General features: G+C 40.4%; 1 pseudogene; it reads right to left on the reverse strand.

Annotated features, from left to right (window-relative positions):
- Window positions 1–200: 200 nt before the first annotated feature.
- On the reverse strand, window positions 201–539 carry LOC138993839 (mediator of RNA polymerase II transcription subunit 11 pseudogene; annotated as a pseudogene).
- Between the last annotated feature and the right edge of the window lie 9,706 nt (window positions 540–10,245).

Genomic DNA, 10,245 nt, shown 5'->3' on the forward strand with positions numbered 1-10,245 from the left:
GTGGTGGGCAGGCGTGGGCTTTAAGTTTCTCCATTCCCACCTTTTGCCTCTTTGTCCTCATCTATGACCAGCAGGGCGGGGCGTGCATGGCAGCCTGTGGTCCTTAATGTACATACAGGTCCCCTGTTTCTGTGGGGCGGCGGGGGGGCGGCTGGGGCAGGGGGTGATCTGCCTCCAAGATGTCTCTGTGCCTAGTTGGCTTAGGTTTCCAACATCTGCTCACAGGTTCGGGCCACATAGCTGAGCTTGAGATGAACATAGTCCACTACCTGCAGTGCCATCTGACAGTCCTTGCTTGAAGAGTAGCTGGAGCCCCTGTGGGGCTGCCCTGTGGCCACCTGGGTTAGGTAGCGGGTCTGAGCCGACAGCTCCGCTTCTATGTGTTGCACCGACGCCCTGAAAGCCACCGCGTGTAGCAGCCACTCATTTGGTTTTTCCTTGGAAAGTTTCAGGATCACGGTGCCTGCATTCGGCAGGATGGCGTAGATTTCCCGTTCGATGTCTTCCAAAGCACGTAGTGGCTCTGGCTCGGTTGCCATTGTCTGTGGCTAGGGGAACCCACAGGATTTTCCCCTTCTCCCGGCGTTTGAGCTAATTGCTGATCAATTAATTGTTGGGCTGCTGATATTCAGGGCAGTAGCCCAATTATAAATCCTGTCCAGCCCAAGTTAAAAAAAAACAGAAGTGGTCCTTCTGTATAACCACAGGACTAGCCCTGCCAAAACGAGGCCTCAAAATATTGAGTATAATATAGCCTCACTGGGTTTGCTCAGTGGAAAGAGTGTTGGCCAAACTGTTCAATTCCCGCCACTTCTCTCTTACCGATGTTTTTTTTTAAAAAAAACAAACATATTTTATTGATTTTTTAGAGAGAGGAAGGGAGAGGGATAGAGAGTTAGAAACATCGATGAGAGAGAAACATCGATCAGCTGCCTCCTGCACATCTCCTACTGGGGATGTGCCCACAACCCAGGTACATGCCCTTGACCGAAATCGAACCTGGGACCTTTCAGTCTGCAGGCTGACGCTCTATCCACTGAGCCAAACTGGTTTCTGCTTTTGTTTGTTTGTTTGTTTTTATTGCTTAAAGTATTACAAAGGGTATTACATATGTGTCCTTTTTTTTTCCCTGCCCTTGACAATCCCCTGACCTCCCCTACCCCCCAGTGTCTTATGTCCATTAGTTATGCTTATATGCATGCATACAAGTCCTTCGGTTGATCTCTTACCCCCCCTCCCTCCTGCCCCCCAATCCTCCCCGGCCTTCCCGCTGCAGTTTGACAATCTGTTTGAGGCAGCTCTGTGTTTTTTGACCCTAGATTGAAGGGTGACTTGAATGAGGCAAAGCATCCTAGTATTAATGGAAAAGAGATACTCCTTCAGCACACTTTTTCACTGCTATGATGATGCTGTTGGACATGCTTCCTCCTTCCGTGTGTTATGCTAGGAAACCCACTACCAGGGTGGCTGATAAGGCAGTCAAAGCCCTCAAGGGTCTGTGATAGAACCTCATGGTTGAACCTCATGGATAGAACCACAAATGGCCCTCGGGGGATCCCGGGCTGACAGGTGCTAATGCACAGATCTGCCATTGGCCACACCCACAAATAGCCCTCCCGTGGGGATCCCCAGCTGACAGATGCTCATGCACCCATCTGCCACTGGCCACATCCACAAACAGTCCTCCGGGGGGATCCCCAGCTGATAGGTGCTCATGCACTGATCTGCCACTTGCCACGCCCACAAACGGCCCTCCGGTGGGGATTGGAGGCTGGCAGGTGCTAATGCAGCGATCTGCCAAAACCAACACCTGGGCCGCCTTTGCCCTGTGAGAACTATGCAGCTGGCAGAGGGGAGTGGGGCCGCTGGGAGCAGGGTGGGAACTTCCCAGGGTTTGCGTCAGGCAGCCCAGATCAGAGTGTGAACTATCCCAACCGGTAGCTGCTTGCTCATTCACTTACTTGCTCATTCATCCACTCATTCACACACTCATTATTCACTCACTCAACAAACCCTCTCAGGTCCATGGCACCAGGCCAGGCACTGAAGTTGAAGCAGGATAAGACAGAGCTATGTCCTCAAGATGTTAGTAATTCAGTAGGGCGAAGCAGGCACATGAACAAGGCAGTTGTATGCACAGATGCAGTGTACTGGGTTCTGTGAGGGCTGTAACTAACACAGGCTTTGTTCTCTTGATAAAATGGGGCCTTGGGAGCCAGGCCGCCCAAGCCTGTAAGCCTGTGCCTAGGCCAGGAGTGGCCAGGGTCCCGGAACATGACAGAGGGTGCAGGTCGGGCTGAGGAGTCTGGTCCCACCCCTCACCCTCACCCCTGAGTGCAACAAATTTTTGTGCACCGGGCTACTAGTTATCTAATAATTGTCTTGGGCATGTGTAGGGAGCACCAGTGAAAAGATGATTGTAATAGAGATTAAAATAAATAATGAGGGTAACTAATAAGTGTACTATTACTTCTTATTTTTATTTGGTTGTTGCTCTATGACATTTTGCCCCCCTGCCTTATGGTACCAGTCCACTTTCTCAAGCCCACATATGGCTGGTTCTGTGCCCAGTTGCTGTTCCAACTGTCAGGCAGACTCCCAGTGGTGTTCAGACCAACCACATCTCTTGAAGTTGTGCATCCTTTGACTAATGAATTGCTCTGTAGCACTCACTGTGACAAGAGTGCCACCTTGTGTTGCATCACTGACTGTTCACAATCACCAATTGCTTTTTTTTTTCACTTGAGCTACTTGTGGATGAGGCCACCAAAGTTTCCCTGCAAGAGTAACTTGGAAAAGAAAATTGTTAACAAATGTGTTGCCAAATATAACAGAAAGGGATCCCAGGCCCTTTTTCAACATAATAGCAGGGCTACTGCCTGAACTTAATAGACTGACGGCTACATGCTGGAAAATGCTTAACCTATGTCCTCTGAACTCTTTATTTCATTGTATATAATACATTTATGAGGTTTTAGAACTTAAGTTTAAAAATATAACTGAAATTATGATCTAGGGCTGAAATAGGTTAAGCAAAAATCTACCCTGCTATCTCTCATAGAGGCCCATCTCAATAACAAATTCTGAGAAGGGATTCCAAGAGGTTGTTTGAAAGTGCATTCCTTGATGTCTGCAAAGGAGGCTGTAAGCCTTTGCAGACAGACCAACTATTTAAACTATTTTGAAGCATTATTGAAGGAAGAAATTGCCTTAAATTCCTGGAGAAGGACCACGCATGAATTCTTTCTGCCTCCTCCTCCCCACACTTTTCCACAAGCAGTTTGGCTTTACTTTTCCCCAATTCTGGCTTCATTTGTTTTCTCGGACTTGAAAAATGAGCTCCCACTACCTGAAAGTCTGTTGTTATTTTATTAGGTGAAATGGACAAATTCCTGGAAATATGCACTCTTCCAAAACAGAATCAGAGAGTATGAATAGACAAATTACAACTAGTGAAATTGAAGCAGTAATTAATAAACTCCAAAAAACAAAAGTCCTAGACTAGATGGCTGGCTTCACAGGCAAATTTTACCAAACATTCAAAGAAAAACTAACAACTATCCTCTCAAACTATTCTAAACATTCAAGAGGAGGGGATAGTCCCAAGCTCATTTTACAAGGTCAACATTATCCTAATTACAAAACCAGGTAAATACATGACAAAGAAAGAAAATTATAGGCCAATATCCTTGATGAACAAAGATGCTAAAATCCTCAACAAAATATTAGCAAACCAGATCCAGCATCATTTTAAAAAGATCATGCACCATGATTAAGTGGGATTTATTCCAGGGATGCAAGGTTGGTAAAATATCCTCAAAATAATACATGTGATACACCACATAAACAAAATGAAGGATAAAAACCACATGATAGTATCAGTAAACACAGAAAAAGCATTAGATGAAAGCCAGCACCTACATATGCTATAAACTCTCAGAGAATGTGAATAGAGGAAACATACCTGAACATAATTAAAGGCTAAATATGGCAAACTCACACCCAACATCATACTCAATGGGCAGAAACTGCAAGCATTTCCCTTAAGATTAGGAGCAAGACAGGGATGTTCACTTTCACCACTGTTATTCAACAAAGTACTGGAAATCCTAGCCATAGCAATCAGACAAGAAGAAATAAAAGACATCTAAATTGGAAAGGAAAAAGTGTAACTGTCATTATTTGCAGATGATATCATGTATATAGAGAACCCTAAAGATTCCACCAAAACACTACTAGAACTAATAAATGAATTCAGTTATGTAAACGGATACAAAATAAATATTCAGAAATCAGTTACATTTTTTAAAAATATATTTTTATTGTTTTCAGAGAGAGGAAGGGGGAGGGAGAGAGAGATAGAAACATCAATGATGAGAGAAAATGACTGAGCAGCTGCTTCCTGCATGCCCCACACTGGGGATCAAGCCCACAACCCAGGTATGTACCCTGACCAGGAATCAAACCTTGACCTTCTGGTTCATATATTGATGCTCAACCAGTGAACCATGCCAGCTGGGCTCAGTTACATTTTTTAATATATTGTTATTGATTTTAGAGATGAAGGGAAAGGGAGGAAAGAGAGAGAGAGATAGAAACAGCAATGATGAGAATCATTGATTGAATGCCTTCTGCATGCTGCACACTGGGGGATCAAGCCTGCAACCCGAGCATGTGCCCTTGACCAGAATCAAACCTGGGACCCTTCAGTCCACAGACCGATGCTCTATCCACTGAGTCTAACTGGCTAGGACTCAGTTACATTTTTATACACCAATAATGAGCTATCAGTAAGGGAAACCAAGAAACAATTCCATTCACATTTGCTTAAAAATAATAAAGTGAAGTACCACCTTGACCCAGTAGCTCAGTTAGTTAGAACATCATCCCAATATGTCAAGGTTGAGAGTTGGATCTCCAGTCAAGGCACATACAAGAAGCAAGCAATGAATGCACAAATAAGTGGAACAACAAATCTCTCTCTCTCTCTCTCTCTCTCTCTCTCTCTCTCTCTCTCTCTCCTTCCTATCTCTCTAAAATCAATTTTTTTAAAAAAATAAAATACCTAGGAATAAATTTAACTAAGGATGTAAAAGACCTGTACTCAGAAAATTATAAGACACTGAAGAAATAAATTGAAGAAGAGAAGAAGATACAAATAAGTAGAAGCATATACCATGTTCATGTATGGGAAGAATTAACATCATTAAAATGCCCATACTATCCAAACAAATCTATACATTCAATGTAAATCCTATCAAGATATCAATGGCATATTTCATAGAACTAGAATCAATATTCCAAAAACACATATAGAATCACAAAAGATCCTGAATAGTAACAGCAATCTTGAGAAAGGACAAAGTTGGAGGAATCATGCTACCTGATACAAACTATACTACAAAGCCATAGTAGTCAAAACAGCATGGTCCTGGCATAAAAACAGACAAATAGATCAATGGAACAGAGTGGAGAGCCCAGAAATAATTCCATGCCTTTATAGTCAATTACTATTTGACAAAAGAAGCAAAAAAAATACAAATTGATCTGTATGCCTCTTCTTATGCCAGTACCATGTTATTTTGATTACAGTGACTTTGCAGTGTAGCTTGATATCGGTATTGTGACACTTCTTCAAACAGGATATACAAATGACCAATGGACATATGAAAAAATGCTCAACATCACTAATCATCAGAGGGATGCAAATTAAAATGACAATGAGGTACTACCTCACACCTGCTAGAATGGCTACCACCAATAAATCAACAAACAATAAGTGCTGGCAAGAATGTAGAGAAAAAGGAACCCTAGTACACTGCTGGTGGGAATGCAGACTGGGACAGCACAGCCACTATGGAAAATAGTGTGGAGTTTCCTCAAAAATTAACAATGGAACTGCCATTTGACCCAGTGATCCCACTTCTAGGAATATACTGGTATCCTAAGAAGCCTGAAACACCAATAAAAAAAGCCCTGGTACATTTACACAGTGGAATCCTATGCAGCCATAAGAAAGAAGGATCTCTTACCCTTTAAGACAGCATGGAAACACCTCCAGAGTATTATGCTAAGAAAAATAAGCCAGTCAGAGAAAAACAAATATCACATGACCTCACTTTTATGTGGAATCTAATGAACAAAATAAACTTTCAAACAAAGTAGATCAGAGACATTGAACCATGCAACAGATGGAAGTATTTCGGAGGAAAAGGGTAGGGGAAGAGATTAACCAAAGAACTTATATGTACATATGTGTAGCCCATGGACAGACAACAGTCTGAGGAAGGCCTGGGGAGGGGTGGGAACCAGGTAAAGAAGGTCAATGGGAGAGGAAAAGAGAACATCTGTAATATTTTCAAAAATAAAGATAACATTTTTGAAGAATTAAATTTTACATTTAAAAAAAAAAAAATGGGCAAAGGAGGTTCTGGCCGGGTAGCTGAGTTGGATAGAGTGTTGTCCTGATTCACCAAGGTTGCACTTTAATCTCTGGTCAGGAAACATACAAGAAACAATCAATCAGCCCAGCTGATGTTGCACAGTGGATTGAGCATCTCATGAACCGAGAAGTCATAGGTTCAATTCCTGGTCAGGACATATGCCCAGTTTCGGGCTCGATTCCCAGTAAGAGGCCTACAGGAGGCAGCCAATCAATGTTTCTCTCTCATCAATGTTTCTATCTTTCTCTCCCTCTCCCTTCCTCTCTCTCTAAAAAAGTCAATAAAAATATACTTTTAAAAAACAACCAACAAATGCATAAATATGTGGAACAACAAATTGATCTTTCTCTCTCTCTCTCTCTCATACAAAAAAATAAAATAAAATAAAAATGAGCAAAGGATCTGAATAGACATTTCTCCAAAGTTGGCATACAGATTGCCAATAGACATATGAAAAGATGTTCAATGTCCCTAATCATCAGAGAAATGCAAATTAAAGCCATAGGGATATATATCATCTCACACTTGTCAAAATGGCTATCACCAATAAATCAACAAACAACAAGTGCTGGCCAGAATGTGAAGAAAGGCTTTCATAATATTCTAGTATGATCCTTTGTATATCTGTGATGTCTGTGGTGAATTCTCCTCTCTCGTTTCTGATTTTGTTGATATGGATCTCTTGCATTTTTTCCTTAGTGAGTCTAGCCAGGGGTTTGTCAATTTTATTAATCTTTTCAAAGAACCAGTTTTTTTAATTGATTTTTTGTATAATCTTTTTGTTCTTTGTTTCATTTAATTCTGCTCTAATTATTATTATTTCCTTTCTTCTGCTAACTTTGGGTTGCTTTTGTTCTTCTTTCTCTAGCCTTTTAAGGTATGATGTTAGGTTGTTTATTTGGAATTTCTCTTGTTTCTTGAGATAGACCTGTAGTGATAAACTTCCCTCTTATTACAGCTTTTGCTGCATCCCAGAGGTTTTGATATGTTGTGTTATCATTCTTGTTTGTCTTTATATATCTTTTGGTCTCATCTTTTATTTCTTCTTTGACCCAGTCATTTTTTAGTAGTATGTTGTTTAATCTCCATGTATTTGTAGATTTTTTTTAATCTCCTTTTTGCAGTTGATTTCTAATTTCATGGCATTGTGGTCAGAAAATATGCTTGGAATAATTTCAATCTTTTTGAATTTGTTGATGCTTGTTCTGTGACCCAACATATGGTCTGTCCTTGAGAATGTTCCATATACACTGGAGAAGAATGTATAGTCTGATGTTCTGGGATGAAATGTTCTGTAAATGTCAATTATATCCACTTGGTCTAGTGTTTAATTTATTGCCAATATTTCTTTATTGATTTTTTTTTGTTTTGTTGATCTGTCTAGAGCTGTCAATGGAGTACTAAGTTCTCCAACCATAACTGTGTTTTGATCTGTTTCTCCCTTTAGCTCTGTGGTAGCTGTTTAAAATATTTCGATGCTCCCTGGTTGGATGCATATATATTAAGAAGTGTTATGTTTTCTTGATGTAGTTTTCCATTTATCACTATAAAGTGTCACCTTTGTCTCTTATTATCTTTGTTATCTTGAGATCTATTTTGTCAGATATAAATATTGCTTATACTGCCATACTTATGCTTCTTCTGTGGATGTTATCTGCTTGGAGAATCATTTTCCACCCTTTTACTTTGAATCTAGCTTTGTCTCTGCTGTTTAGATGTGTCTCTTGTAGGCAGCATATGGTTGGTTTTGTTTTTTACCTACCGTGTTACTCTGTGCCCCTTTACTGGTGAATTTAGACCATTTACATTAATGTTAATTATCGATGTATGAGGATTTCCTATAGCCATTTTATCTTTTGTTTTCTGGTAACTCTGTCCCTCCATTGGTTCTTTCCTTTATGCTCCTATCTGTTGTTTTTTGTTTTGTTTTGTTTTGTTTTTTTGGTGTGTGTCTTTTGTTTTGTTGTTTTGCTTTTGTTTTGTTTTGTTTGTTTGTTTGTTTGTTTGTTTTTGTGGTATTCCATATATCTTTCCCCTTTTTCCTCTTTTTTTAAGCTATATGTCTTGTTTGGGAAATTTCTGTGTGTGGTTGCCATTAGTTTTATAGAAAGTGAAGTTGCATATATACCAGAGTTTTTTCCTTTGAGTGCATCTGATCTTCATTTTCTTTTGTCTGTTCATACCTGTCCCTCTTCCCCTTTTATATTTTTATTGTCACAAATGATCCCTTTTTATGCTGCAAGTTTTTGGCAATCCTACTGATAGTGTTGTGGCCAGGTAAATAATTCCCTTGAGTATTTCCTGTAATGGAGGTTTTCTAGTGATAAAACCCCTTAGCTTCTGTATGTCTGGGGATGTTCTTATTTCTCCTTCATATTTAAAGGATAATTTTACTGGATATAATATGCGTGGCTGGTAATTTCTCTCTTTCAGACATTTGAATATTTGGTTCCACTCTCTTCTAGCTTGTAGCGTTTCTGCTGAGAAGTCGTGTGAAATTCTGATGGGTTTTCCTTGGTAGGTCACTTCCTTCTTTTCCCTGGATGCTCTGAGGATTTTTTCTTTGTCACTAATTTTTGACAGCTTCATTTCCAAGTGACTTGGAGAAGTCCTCTTTGGGTTGAGGTAATTAGGTGTTCTGTTTGCTTCTTGGATTTGAGGATCTAATTCTTTCCATAGATTTGGGAAGTTCTCATCCACTATTTGTTTTAATAGACTCTCCATTCCATACTCTCTCGCTCTCTTCCTCCGCCACTATGCCTATGATTCTGATGTTATTTTTTTGTTTTTATGAAATCAGAGAGGTCTCATAGGGCTATTTTTTATTTCTTTATTCTCAAGTCTCTCTCTTCTTCCCTCTGCATCATTTCTTAATTCCTGTTTTCAATATCACTAGTTCTTTCCTCTAACTGGTTGGTTCTGTTTTCTTTGCTCATCAGCTCACTCTTAATTTCTTTAATTGCCTGCTTAATTTCCAGGATTTCTGCTATATTTTTTTTTAATATATTTTATTGATTTTTTACAGAGAGGAAGGGAGAGAGATAGTTAGAAACATCGATGGGAGAGAAACATCGACCAGCTGCCTCCTGCACATCTCCCACAGGGGATGTGCCCGCAACCCAGGTACATGCCCTTGACCGGAATCGAACCCGGGACCCTTCAGTCCACAGGCTGACGCTCTATCCACTGAGCCAAACCGGTTTTGGCTGCTATATTCTTTTTTAAAATTTCAATTTCTTTGGAGAAGTACTCATTTTGTTCATTGATTTGTTTTCTGAGCGTACTGAATTGTCTGTCAGTATTTTCTCACATCTCATTGAGTATTTTCAGAACTGCAATCTTCAAATATCTGTCATTCAACTTGCATAATTCCGTGTGTCCCAGCCTGTTTTCTGGGGATTTTTCATTTTCTTTCTGATCATCGTTGTTGTGGTGGCTGTTCATGGAGTGCACTGTTCTTTGTTTTCCCATTTATCTCTGAGGAGGTCTTTCTACTCTGTTCCAGTAGATGGCGCTGAATTTGCAAGATTTTTTTTTTATCCTCTGTGTCCTCACAGTTTTGAGCCTCTGCAGCTTGGGAATGAGGTTTGTTTTTCCCTCATAGTAATGGCAACCCCTGACCTCCAAGGTTCCAATCCAAGCACCCCTCCTGGGATTCAGTCACAGAGGGAAACATACTGTGTTTCTACTGTAACAGCTCTTGGCCTACAGATAATACACTCCTGTAGCCAACTCCAAGGGCAATTGGAGGCCAGATTTGGGAGTCTAATCAGTGGCAGGGCGCTGGGATTTATTTTCTTTG

This window comes from Myotis yumanensis, unplaced genomic scaffold (genome assembly GCF_028538775.1).
Source record: "Myotis yumanensis isolate MYYU_CA2020_CCGP unplaced genomic scaffold, mMyoYum1.0.hap1 SCAF_1, whole genome shotgun sequence".
Lineage (NCBI taxonomy): Eukaryota > Metazoa > Chordata > Mammalia > Chiroptera > Vespertilionidae > Myotis > Myotis yumanensis.